Source organism: Dipodomys merriami, unplaced genomic scaffold (assembly GCF_024711535.1).
Source record: "Dipodomys merriami isolate MVZ:Mamm:240054 unplaced genomic scaffold, mDipMer1.0.p SCAF_64, whole genome shotgun sequence".
In the NCBI taxonomy this organism is placed as follows: domain Eukaryota; kingdom Metazoa; phylum Chordata; class Mammalia; order Rodentia; family Heteromyidae; genus Dipodomys; species Dipodomys merriami.
Window position 1 is genome coordinate 6,291,408 of NW_027206224.1, and position 13,724 is coordinate 6,305,131.

A 13,724-nucleotide genomic window follows, 5' to 3' on the forward strand; every position below is an offset into this window, starting at 1 on the left:
GATTCCGATCATACACGGCCTTATCACCATTGTCACTGGGACCATGCTCAACTTAGTTCATATTTCTTTGTAATGTCTTAAAACAGCACACACATTTCCTTAATTGCTACAATCTCACCCACTGGGGACCACAAACAGAGAACAAGCAGACTCTCACGCCCCCTGCAACTTCTGTAGTAGCATCATTTGCTATAAGATTAATGAGAGAAGCTGAGACAGCCAGAAGTGGGGAAGAAAGCCATGGGTTTGGGCTTTAGGAAACTTTCTAGGCCACTTAAATAGAGCGACTTCAACTTAACTACTAATATCAGCACTTTTTGAATAACTTTGCAGCTTTTATTTACTTTATTTATGCACTTTAGATTCATTGCTCACTGTCAGTGAGCTTTATAAATCTCAAAATGAGATATTAATGTTGCCGAATAAAAACCATAAACATCAAAATTTTCTTTCAACTTTAAATATACTTCTTTTATAAGTAATCAGAATGTTTATTCTCAAATTCATTTGACTGAGGATACAATTTTATTACTCAGCATTTCAGGTATAGTGATTCTTTAAAAAACGAATGTGTATATTTTAAAATAGTTCTCAAAATTTATAATAAAATGACTGCAAAGAATATAGTTACGGACTGCCCAGTATAATCAACCAAAAAACTAAAAAATAATCAACAAAATCAAACATAAATAACAACAGCAACAAAACTGCAAACAAAATCTGTAAAAATCCTTGAGCGCTTTATTTTATACCTATTTTAAACTTAGGTGTCTTAAGTTGATCTATTCTCATTACTTTTATCAAACTGTCTTATAAGATGTTGTATATCCAAAAACCAATATAAAAGTTATTGCAGTTATTATAATTATAAGAACTGTATCCGTATCTGTATCTGTATGACATAAAGACATAACCAATTATTTCTTGGGGGAAAATCTTTCCTTTTGGCCTCATGATTCCATAATATTTGACAAAATTTTACCTTTGACTTAATAATACATAGATGAAATTAAATAAAATTCATGCCCAGGATAATGGAATGAATGTGGGATATCATTTGGGAGGTACGAGTGTAAATCTCTACGTCTCTGCCCTTAGTGTTCCTGCTCTGATCTTCAGAGTGGAAGAGAAGAAAGTTGGACTAACTCAACCCCTGCATCTTCAAAATGATCTCATGGGAAGTGACAATGGAATTTGAAACCACTGCGTCTTTTACAGCTCATATAATTTTAGAACCATTTGTTATCTCTAATATAACAGTAACTAAAATAGTTCCTATCCTTTATCAAAAATACAGAGTAACATGGACCAAGTACTCCTAAAATTTAAATAATCAAAGATGTTTTAGTGGTTTTATGATGTTGATTGTATTTTAATGATGCACTCATGATTATTATTTCCTACTTGTATCTATCTCTCACAGGGATAATGTAAGTGGGTTTTTAGCCATCAAGTTATGTAAGAAATCAGAAAATAATCAGAAGCAATTTTGTGGGCAAACACAATGGTGGAGGGCTGGGAAGGTGGGTCAGTAGTAGAGTGCTTAACTTGAATGCATGAGGCCCTGGTTTCGATTCCTCAACACCACATAAGCAGGAAAAGCCAGAAGTGGCACAGTGGCTCAAGTGGTAGAGCACTGGCCTTGAGCTGAAGAATTGAGGGACAACGCCCAGGCCCAGAGTTCAGGCCCCAGGATCAGAAAAAACAAACAAACAAGCAAAACCACAGTGGTGGAGAAAAAAACAAGGTAGGTCAAACACCAAGTGGGAAAGAGGCCATATTGTCTGTACTATATTTGTGTATCCATGTACACACCAGAGAACACATAGAGATGCACCCACCCATACACAAGCATAATTATGGGAAACCAGATAATCATAGTTCGGTGTTTTATTGAGCTTATTTGTTAGTGAGTAAGAGCAAAAACTTGTTTTCTAAATGCAAACAGAATGGCAACCATTTATTGGGTCATTGAGATTCTTCAATACAGGAGACCTTGCTTTGTAGATCAAATATTAATAATTATACATATTGCGAAATCAATCATATTCTTTGGAATTGGCTGCCTTGAAGAAGGAAGCACAAAAAGGGATGAGAAATGCATGTGTAATAGTTTAATGGTAGGGTGCAGAAGGTCTTACATTGTTTATCAGTTAGTCTTTTCTTGGGAGTGGGGGTCCGGTCGTGGGCCTGAACTCTGGGCCTGAGCGCTGTCCCTCAGCTCTTCAGCTCAAGGCTAACACTACCGCTTGAGCCACAGCACCATTTCCGGCTGTTCTTTTCTGCTTATGTGGTGCTGAGGAATCGAACCCAGGGCCTCAGGCATGCAAGGCAAGCGCCCTACCACTGAGTCACCTTCCCAGCCCTTATAAGTTAGTCTTTATGCTGTGGTCAAAAGAAACCACCAGATTGTTTTGTACAGTGGAATAATATGCCATGGTCAAGTTTGGTAGGATCATATTTACCAACCAAATCAGAGAGGTTGGAGAACTGTTAGTCCCTCTTTCAGTATTTCAAGTAAGAAATGATGTTTCAAAAACTGACATAGGGCTGGATGTAACTCGATGGCAATGTGCTTGCATATCTGGTGCAACACTCTGGGTTTGATCCCCAATACCACAAAACAAAACAAAAAAACTGACATGCACTGGTAATAAGGGTACAAAGGACAGGTGAAGTAGAAATATCCAGAAAACAGACTTTTAGGCACAGGAGTACCATTCACAATAGGCACAACTAGACTTGGTAATACCACAATCTCAAATTCTTTACCAAGCAAGACCATCTTTTTTTTTTAATTTAATTTAATTTTATTTGTGAACATACTGTACAGAGGAGTTACAATTACATGGGCAGGATAATGCGTATATTTCTTACCAAGCATTGCAGCCTCCTCCTTTGTTTACCCTTCACATCCCTTCCCAGCCTCCCCCCTCCCCCCAATCCCAATCCTTCTCCTTACCCCCCTTCCACCCACCCCCCCCCCCCGCAAGACCATCTTTTTGCATATTACACTATACATTACACCAAAGCCTTATGCAAAACTATTCTCATGCTGTCTCAGAGACGGTTTACCATCTTGAAACATCAAAATAAAAGACTTCTCACTTATAAATGTCTAATCTTTCAAAATAGGGAAAAATGAGAAACTTGTAAGTATTTTGAAAAGACAGACATGGTTTTTGTTGGGTCTGTCTTACTTTTGAAGCTCTGTCTTTTAGGCACTGACACAAAAACTATGTCCTACATAATGCAGGTATTCTGTTACTTCAGTCAAATTAGATTAATTGTAATACACAAAAATTGTCACTAAAGTTCTCAGCTTCTGCCTCTAATATTATGTGAATACATTTTATTTCCTAACATTATGAAACAGCCAAGAGTATAATAAATTACTTACCTAAGCCCTTTGAGGATTTTTGCATAATTTACCAAAACAAATTGATTTTAGCAGAAAAGCTGCTAATTTACATGGGTAGGAACTGTTTTCCTTGGTGTGATGAATTTAATTTCAATTTCCCTGTTTGCATGAATTCACCCCAGTGATTCATCACTGTTAGATTAAACTACAACTATGTTTTACTTCAGTAGGCTCCTAACATTATATATGAATATATATGAAAATAAAGTAACCTGATTGTGTGACTATATTTTTACATGTAATACATGATTGTTAAGGTATCTTTCATAGCAACAATAATTTTATTGTAAACCAATGAAATGTAAGAATGTAAAATACGAACAAATAGTTTTGTACCTTCCTTCAATTTTTTTCAGGATTTAAAGAATCTTTAAAAAAAAATTTACATCCCTGGTTCATCGAATATGTACGAGCTGATGCCTTGGTTGTTTTACATTTGTTTTGCTTCTTGTCTTTGGTATCTTTACTCAGAGGGATCATTTTTATGTAAGTAAATACAGACAAATACTGGTAACTGAAGAGAATCACTATCTCCCATGGGTGCTAAGGCTCAGAATCACGGCCTGGCTCACTTGAGTGGTTTGGATGCAGTAGACTTCACAAAGAGACCGTTCATTTGATGACCTTAGCAGCAATCTTCTCAAGTTTTTAATGGGCTGGAGAATAATGCCAAGCCTTCACAGGTGGTATTGGTTCCTCTCTGATTTGGAGTTGGCAACTCTCCATTCTGTGCCATGTGAGGCTCTTCATAGGCAGCCTACATGTCACCACAACATGGTCATTTGTTCTGGCCAGAATGATCTGAGAGAAGGACAAAGAGCTAGCTATCAAGAGAATATTCAAGACACACACTACATAGAGTCTTTCATACCCTCTGAAAGTAGCCAATGACTTCTGTCATCTGGTAGGCCACCCTTTCCAATGACTGGGCAATGTAGGTAGAAAGTCTACAATGGTGTGACTCTGGCACCAGACAGTCACATGGAGGCTGACTACCATAAATACCAAGTATATACATTCTAACAGCAAAACTAAAATGACAGGGCTGAGAGAATAATCTAGAAGAAGAAGGTAAGTCTCTAAAACTGCCAAAGTCTTTGATGATTTAGAAATAAAAGTTAATCCTTCAGAATGTTCAGTCAGGGCACTGGCTTAATGTCAGAGCCAAAATAGGGGACGATATACAATGTCAACTCTAGGACAAAGTCCTTACAATCTAAAGGACTGAAGCTTACCTGAGGCTAAGTTGGAAACTCTGGTTGGTGACAGGATTTAGCCCTCCTGACTGTTCTCTCTGCCTGCCCGTTTTAAAGTTTAGCTAATGTCAGAGTTGATTCCAAATGGCTTGACTGCAATATAGGGTGAGGTAGATGATGCTGTTCGGAGTTCAGTGACAAGCTAGTATCAACTTCTGCTTTTCCTGAACTTGACCCCAGTGCTTAGAGTTACACAGGATATCCCTTCCATGCTTTGTAAAGGCAGCTGCCATTTCCTGACTTCATTGGGAAAGAAAGATTGTTGAACGATATGACTCACTCTGTATTATATCTTCATTGCTGGAAATAATAACCACATAAGTAATCATAGCAGCTCAGTAATGGCGCTTATACATATAGAAGTCTTTTCTAAGCACTTAACATAGAGTAAATCACGTAATTACCATCTATCTCACTGCAAACCATGTATGTGTGCCACATAGTTGGACTGTCTCTATTCAGCAGGAGAAGTAACCAAGACACAGGGAAATCCTTTAGTGCCTCAAATCATACAGCTATTGAGTGGGGTAGTGACAGAATTAAAGTTCAAGCATGTGCTCAAACCAAACTTCCCCAATCTTACATGTTCTGAGTACAGTAAATTGCAGTGCTTGTCTCTCAGGCATGTTCAGTGTTGAATAGAGACAAACTATTCCATAAGGAATAATGTCTAAAATGTATGATCTGAGAAGTCCTCAAGTCCACAAGCATGCTACCACTAACCATCATACTCCAGTTTAGTTCATCTTTTGAAGTGTCCTCCCAAATGTCCATATGTTAAAGGTTTGGACCCTGGGCTGGTGATATTGGGATTGGTTGAGACTTTACAAGGTAGAGCCTCGCTTAGTGGGAAGTCTTTTCATCACTATGGGTATGTCTCTCTTGGGGATATTGGGACAAAGACCTTTGCATTCACTCCTTTGCTTCCTAGTCATGAGGTAAGCAAGTTTTCATTGTCAGGTGTTCCTACCAAAATGTGCTGGTTTACTATAAGCTTAAATCCATGGAGCCAATGGATCATTCACGGATCCCTCTAGATGTGTGAGCTAAAATAAACTTTTTTAAAAAAATCTTTGTACATTAATTTTTAGCAAGTAACTCATTCTAGTGACAGAAGTCTGACTAACATAGACCCCCTTAGTTCCAAACATTCAGAAAGTAGTTAACAAGCTATTGATGTACAAAAGATTAACAAACTAGTAAAAGAAATAAGTTAAGGATTTGTTATTGGTGGGTCATAAAAGTAATTGAGATTGTCATTTGATATCATCAGAGAATGCTTGAAAAAGGAGAGTGAAGTCTATAATGCTTTAATAGATCAGGAAATACACATGGGCAGAAGGATGGAGTTAGTAAGCAGAGCTGAGACCATTGTTTTATGAAAGGAAGGAATGTCCTAGTAGAACAAAGAATCAGACTCCATTCTTGAATTTAATTTGTATGTTGGAGGGTGAAAATATTGAAGCAGATACTCTTATTGAAAGGAAGCCAAAATAATGAAACAGAAATGTGAAAGTAACGAGTATTTGTCATGATTAAAAGAGGAGTCCATCTTTAAATGAATTATAAACAAAGCTACAAAATTGTATAATGACAGGCTAAATAATATTTCTTTTTCAGTTAACACTCATGAACTCTGTCCGGCATCATTTCATAATGATCTTCACTGATGGGGAAAAGACTGGATTAGTATGAGCTGAAAGGTTAGAAATGTTTCAAATTACCATCAACTACTTAAAACATGTAAGGTCAGAAGCATATTTCTTTATTCTTTCCTATAATTGGAATGCATCTTTGATCCTTTTGAAAATATTGTCCAATGAATATTTGAACATTTCCCCAAAGCAATACCTAATGTAATCTTACCAATAATGTCTTAGACATATAGCAATAAAAATGTTCTGCACAAGAAATTTAAATTGGCAGCATCTATCACATGCCTACTAAATTTCAAAGGTGCTGGGAGAATGGCCATAAAGAATGAAGAATAGTGAGTTGAACTTGATGAAGAAATCTCAATTTGGGCTGGATGTGGAAGAAATGAGCGTAGAACTATGAAGAAAATTAATGACAGTGGCTATATTAAGTGATTGAAAAATTCATAGAGAGTGAACAAAAATTATGTCTGAGGAATCAGTGAAGATTTCATAGAAAAGACGTTTGTTGAAAATATGAGCAAAATTTCAAGCAGTGCAAAAGACATGTTTGTTAATTTTCCATTACTGAAACAGATATCTGAGATAATTAACTTAGGTAGGCCAAGGTTTGTTTTGTTCATGATCTGGGAAGGGTCAATCTTTTGGGGGATTCTGGAGATTCTGGGGAGGGAGTGCCTCATGATAAGGAACAAAGCCATTCACCTTACGACTGAGTGTCGGAGAGAAAGAGATAGACCTTGACTCTAGAATATCCACATACCCCAAATCTCTCTCTCTCTCTCTCTCTCTCTCTCTCTCTCTCTCTCTCTCTCTCTCTCTCTCTCTCTCTCTCTCTCTCTCTCTCTCTCTCTCTCTCTCTCTCTCTCTTTCTCTCTCTTCTTAACCCAACTTTCTGTGCCAGTACTAGGGCTTAAAATCAACTTAGCTGTTTTACTCAAAGATAGCATTCTACCACTTGAGCCACAGCTGCACTGCCTCAACCATCTCTAAATATTCCAATGAGATGGGAAACAGATAATTCCTTAACACATGGGATATAGTGGGAAGGAAAAGTATCTCAATAAACTACTACTGGACATGCGCTGAGTGAGGGCAGAGAAGGACAAATATTTAAAACGTGTTTGTGATACGGTGCCAATGTGTTGAAGAATGTTGAGTCTTGGAGAGGAAGTTGAAGGAAACAGACGTGTCCTGGTGGCATCCATCTGTGGGCTAAGACATTGGTATCCACAGAGGCAGGTGGTTAACAAGGTTTGTCAAGAGCACCTTTGAATAAGTTAACTGTATCATCTCTACTAATTTGTACTACCTAGAAAACCCGTGGCACTCCCACACCTTTAAATAAATCACTCCTGGACTGGCACCCAAGAAGAAAGGGTAGGACATCACCATCTCCTCCTCCTGTTACCTTCCACATAAGCTATACTACAGACATGGAGTAGGCTGGCCATGACTCAGTCATACTGGTTTGTGTTGCATTTTACTTTCTATTTTTATTTTTATTTATTTATTTTTTGCCAGTTCTGCGGCTTGAACTCAGGGCCTGGGCCCTGAACTTGTTTTTTTCTCAAGGCTAGTACTCTACTACTTGAGCCACAGTGCCACTGTTTATGTGGTCCTGTCTTTTTTATTTTCTGATTATGTAGTACTGAGGGCTTCATGCAGGTGAGGCGAGCACTCGACCACTGAACCATATTCTCAGCCCTGCATCGCATTTTATTCCAGAAAAAAATTTGAAGCCTTACTAGTACTATTTGATACGGATCTCTAAACATGAAGACAGTGGGAACAATTATTGAGGAAAAAAAAATCCCACCTATAATAATTTACCAATCCCATCACTTTTATTTCAATGTATGGTGAGATGGGTACTGAAGAATGTGTTTATATACCTTTGGCTTTATAAAGCAACAAAAATTTGCATATTTTTCTCAATTAACTATTATACTGACATACTTAATTAAAACTATAAAGGGCACTGACAATATTTCATTCTCTTAATGAACAAGGAGACATATTATACAGTTCAGAATGTCTATTTAATTTTCCTGACTGTTTTTTTTAACTGCTCAAACTGTGTTCCTTCTATGAATGTTGTCAATTAGGATGAAAAGAAGGAAAATTAAAGTTGCTCTTGAAAATGCTCTTGTGTTTGCTTGTGGAATCTGTCAACATTCAGAAAGTTGCGATTTGCATATTTTGTGTGTAATTAAACTTAGCAGAATGAAGGCACGATCACCCTCTTGCTAGCTTCGTTTTATTATGGGGGATTCATGTCTTCCAATAGGGTCTCTCCTTAAAAACTATTAGATTTACTGTCTTTTTTTTCCAGAAAAACACTGTATGAAGTCTTTTAAATGTCCACTGTATGCATTTAAATATATTTATGGACATATTTAACAGTTCAGTTATGGAAAAAGAGTGCTGACACAAACATGGTATAGCTACATATTTTTAGAAGTATGAGTTTGAATCACAGACCTTTTGTTATATATATGAAGGGTTCCAATGAGCTACAGAAATACCATAAATAAAATCAAAGTAATGGCACATAGTTCATTGACTCGAACAACAAATGGAGATCAAAGACAGTATACATACATGTATATCTATGTATGTATATATGTATATAACCCCATGTGTTTATATATATATAGTAAAATGAAAGTAATGACTCATATTCTGTTGACTCGAACAACAAATGGAGAAATCAAGTAGTTGTATATAGTATGTACATAATGTATACAGTATGTAAACAGTATGTATATAGTGTATACACATGCACTCTATATGTACACTTTGTAAACTATTATACTTCAAATAAGCACAATCATATTTTTCAACTTCCTAAAAGACAAGAAGAAAGAATAATTGCCACTGTCTAAAACAGGTTTACAAGTCTATGGAGGAAGATAAATATGTGCCATAATTCAAGCAGAATGGAATATGTAATATACTGGAGAATGAAGCTAGTAGATAAATATGACAAATACCCATATAGGTCATTTTGCTTCTCTATAAGTCCTTCTTAGATTAAGACTATTGGGCATAGATGCAAAGCAGGAATGTTTTAATGGAGTTAATGTTTGAACCCAATCTTAAACGGAAATTGAAAGTTAACATTTCCAGAAAAAATATATCTACCAAATGGATTACCTGGCTTCATGAGCAGTCAGCTTTCATACATTAATTTCTGTCTGAATTAATGTAAATGGTCAATTGCCAAACATTTTCAATAAACTCCACTAAGAAAGAAGGATGTACTTGGGTATCTGTAGATCTTTTTTTTCTTTTTACTTTCTCTACACTTAAGCTCCTTTGTTTTATTTTATATGAATTTTACACATCCTCACAAGGTCACCTGTTTGAAAGGCTTATTTGTTAATTAATATAGTTATTTATTAGAATACTGATTTTTGAACTGAAAGATTCACATCTGCTAAGAGAGCATTCTACCTCTTGAGCTACACCACTAATATTTTAGACTTTAAACATTTTTGGAACTATTTCACTTTGCAAAATAAGTTAGAAGCAGCTACACATATTTATCTCACATCCCCTGATCAAATATGTTTGGCCCTCTCCTTCATCAATATCCTCCAGGAGAGTGGTACATTTGTTTTAATTGATGAATATATATTGATATGTCATCATACCAACCAAAGGTCATCTTCTACATTAGGATTCATTGTTGGTGTTGTACACCATCAGCACTGAGCCACTGTGTAATTATACATATCTGCCATTATTTTAAGATATATATATATATATATATCCACCTATTAACCTTTCCTCTGCCCTGACCACCTACAAATGCTTATATTATGTCTGTAATTCTTGTCTTGAAATATACTTTATTTTGGTGCAGTCAGTGTTTCAGACTTTGGCTATTCTAATAGGTATGTGGTGGCATTGAGTGTCAGTGTTAATTTGAATTTTCCTGATAAGGTGGTGTGGGCACCCTTGTTGTATGCTTATTTGCACTGTATATCTTCTTTACCATGGTGGCCATATACATAGTGTGTCTATTTATCAATGGAGTTGTTGGTTTCCCTATGGTTGACTTATAAAATATTTATTGATCATCATGATTTCAGGCATAATTAGATTTTTATTCAAATATAATATTTTGTCCTAGTATATAGCTTGTCCTTTTATCCTCATCAAAGTATGTTTTATAAAAGAGTGACTGTCATTTCTTTTCAATGTTGGAATTTGAGCTCAGAGGCTTATTCTTGCCAGGTTGGCATACAACCATTGAATCCATATTTCTAGCCATTTTGCTTTTAGTTTGTTTTCTAGAGTGAGTCTCATATGTTTTTGCCCAGGCTAGCCTCTGACCATAATCCTCCCTACCTTTGACTTCTGGACAGCTTGGATTTATAGACAAAAGCACCAGAAACTTGTAATTTTAATGAAATTTATCTTATCAATTTTCTTTTATCTATCATGCTTTAGTGTTATTTATAAAACTATTACTAGGCAAGGACATTTAGCTTATCTCCTATATTTCAGCTACTATTTTCCTAGTTTCAGATTGTACATTTAGACATTTTGAACTTTTTTTAAAGGGTAGGTTTTCTGTGTAATCCTTTTATTAAATTATGGGTGTTTAGTTTTTTAGCGACATTTGTTCACAAGACTATCTTTCCCTCATTGTAACACTTCTGATGCCTTGTGAAGGATTCATTGGTCTATTTCTAGACATGATTATATTTTCTTGACCTCTTTGTCTATCTTCTTCCATACCACAGGTTTGCAATTACAATACCTTTTTATAATGTAGTAAATTCTAGTGGTGTCAGATTTCTAACTTGTCCATTAGTATCTTGACTTTTCTAAATCTTTTGTCTCTCCATATCAACCTGGAATCATCTAGTAAATAATCACAAAACAAATGCTGAAACCCTTCCTAGTACTCTGTTGAATCCACAGGGCAAGTAGAAAGAACTATTTTCTTAAAGCCTTCCTAACCATATATGTAAATAGAGTATTTCCCTTAAATGATGGTCCAAACTTAGCAGATCATCTCTAAAGAGTTTCTTCTGATGGCAGACCTTCCCAAGAATAGAATATATGGTTTGTTGCAACATAATACCTTCCACCAGACACATGTGAACTTTGTTCCAATAGTAACATTGGTAAGTTGATTAAGCTCCTGGAGATTCTCCTGGTCATATTTGCTCACATAGATGTCCCCAGCAAGCTTCCACAATTCAATTACATTTCAGATGTTCCTTCTCTAGCATAGACTCTGGGGGCAGGTAATTCCCGAATTCCTGTATCTCTTTGTCTCTGTCTACAATTTGGATGGTGTGAGAAGGGAGGAGAGATTACAATGGCTTCACATTTCTCACAGAAATAGGCAACTGTTTGAGTTTTCACTTTGGTCATTTTTTTCCCTTAGATTTAGGATAGGGTAGCAAATTCTAGCCTCCTTACATGCAGAACAAGAAATTGGAATCCCTAATGGTTTCATAAGAACAAGATGAGGGTTGAGGTCATGATTATAGCATTAGAGAGAAGCATAAAGCCCCAAGCTGGAAACACAGAAATGCAAAAGAAAACAAAAAGTATGATAGGACAATGATTGACAGAGTAGTAAGTTTCAAGCAACAATTGTTCTGCAAGCTACAGAAGCATATCACTAGTTAAATCGGTCTTGTGTCCTTAAAATTATCTGTAAAGAAGCAAGTACAATATAAAGGCATGGTAGTACAGAGCTTCCATGATTTCCTTTACTTTTCTTTGCCATTATTGTTCCTGTCCTAGTTATGATCATCAGCAACACAGTCAGTCCCCATACAGTAAGATGTCCCTCAGACTCAATTTCTAGATAAACCAGGCTAAGACAAAAATTGTTGTCTACTTCACCATCATGAGAATGAACAATAGACCTATCATACAGATTCTCAAAATATTCATATCAGAAACGGAGTTTGGATGTTTAAAAATTCAATAGTTTATCAGACTTTGGGATATTTCTTAAAATAATTAAGATCCCATGAGCACATTAATGAATTTTAATGACATTAAACTGAAGTTTCTCAGATAACTCCTTTTAACTTTGGGGAAGGTCTATTGTAATGCATGTATTCATTGACTATTTTGGTTTTAAATTTGTGAATGAGCAAATAAATCAAGTTCAGAGATACTTTTATTATCTTATGTTAAAAAAGCCACATTTACATCTGTCACTATTAGAGATGGTCAAAAAAATCGACAAAATGAAAGGAACTAGCATTTTTTTAATATATATTATTTTATTGTAAAGATACTGTACAAGGGGGTTATGGTTTCAAGAGTAAGATAATAAGTACATTTCCTCTGGAGCATTGTTAACCCCTCTTTGGCTTTTCCCCTACCATCATTAAAAAGAAAAAAACAAAACAAGGATCTGGGAAGGTGGCTCAGTGGTAGAGCGCTTGCCTTGCATGTATTAGGCCCTGGGTTTGATTCGTCAGCACTACATAAGCAGAAAAAAAAAACAACAGAAGTGGTGGTGTGGCTCAAGTGGTAGAGCGCTAGCCTGGAGCTGAAGAGCTGAGGGACAGCGCCCAGGCCCAGAGTTCAGGCCCCGAGACCAACAAAATAAATAAATATAAAAACAAAACTCTTGGTTTATCTGATTATTTCAAAATGAGTTTAAAATAAGTCCGGGGGATGGCTTCAGAAAGTTACATACTATAAATTGTTAATACCTGCTTGTGTAATGTTTTTTAATAATGAGCTCCAGATGGTAAGTTAGCTCATTCATTATATACAGTTTTGGGCTGCCACAGAAGAGTAAAAAACGCAAGCACACTTCACATCCATTGCTCCTACTGAGCTTCTCTACTCCCAGCCTTCCCACTGACTTCTGAAGCTCAGCACACACAGAGCATTAAAAGGCCACAATCTGATCTTGCTTTACCCCCTGTGGTGCTAATCTGAACTCCCCCAGAAGCTCCTGTGAATTCAATATGAGCTGGGAGTTCAGTTCCACTTCTTTCTGAGAGAAAGAATGTGCTAAGAATTTGGATCCTAGTCAATGCATCCCTCTGTGTGCCTTCCCAGTCGAGTTCATCTACTTAAAAGTTTCAAGTCAATATTTCTGAGGTTGAACTCTTCAACTGTCAGTCAATACCTCTTTCTTTGCTTCTCTCTTCAACCTGAACACCCTTACAATACTGACAAGCTATTGCAACAGCATTTATCCCCAATTCTTCCAGATAGCCGTTCAGTTAATGATCTCAGCTTAAAAATCATTACTGCTGACCACAACCAGCATTTTACTTTTTACGTCTCAGCTTTTGCACGTATGTAAATAAAACATTTTCATCTCCTAAATGACAATAAACATTCTCCTTGTGGACTCAATTGTATAGTTGAACTTCTGTAGGTTGATTT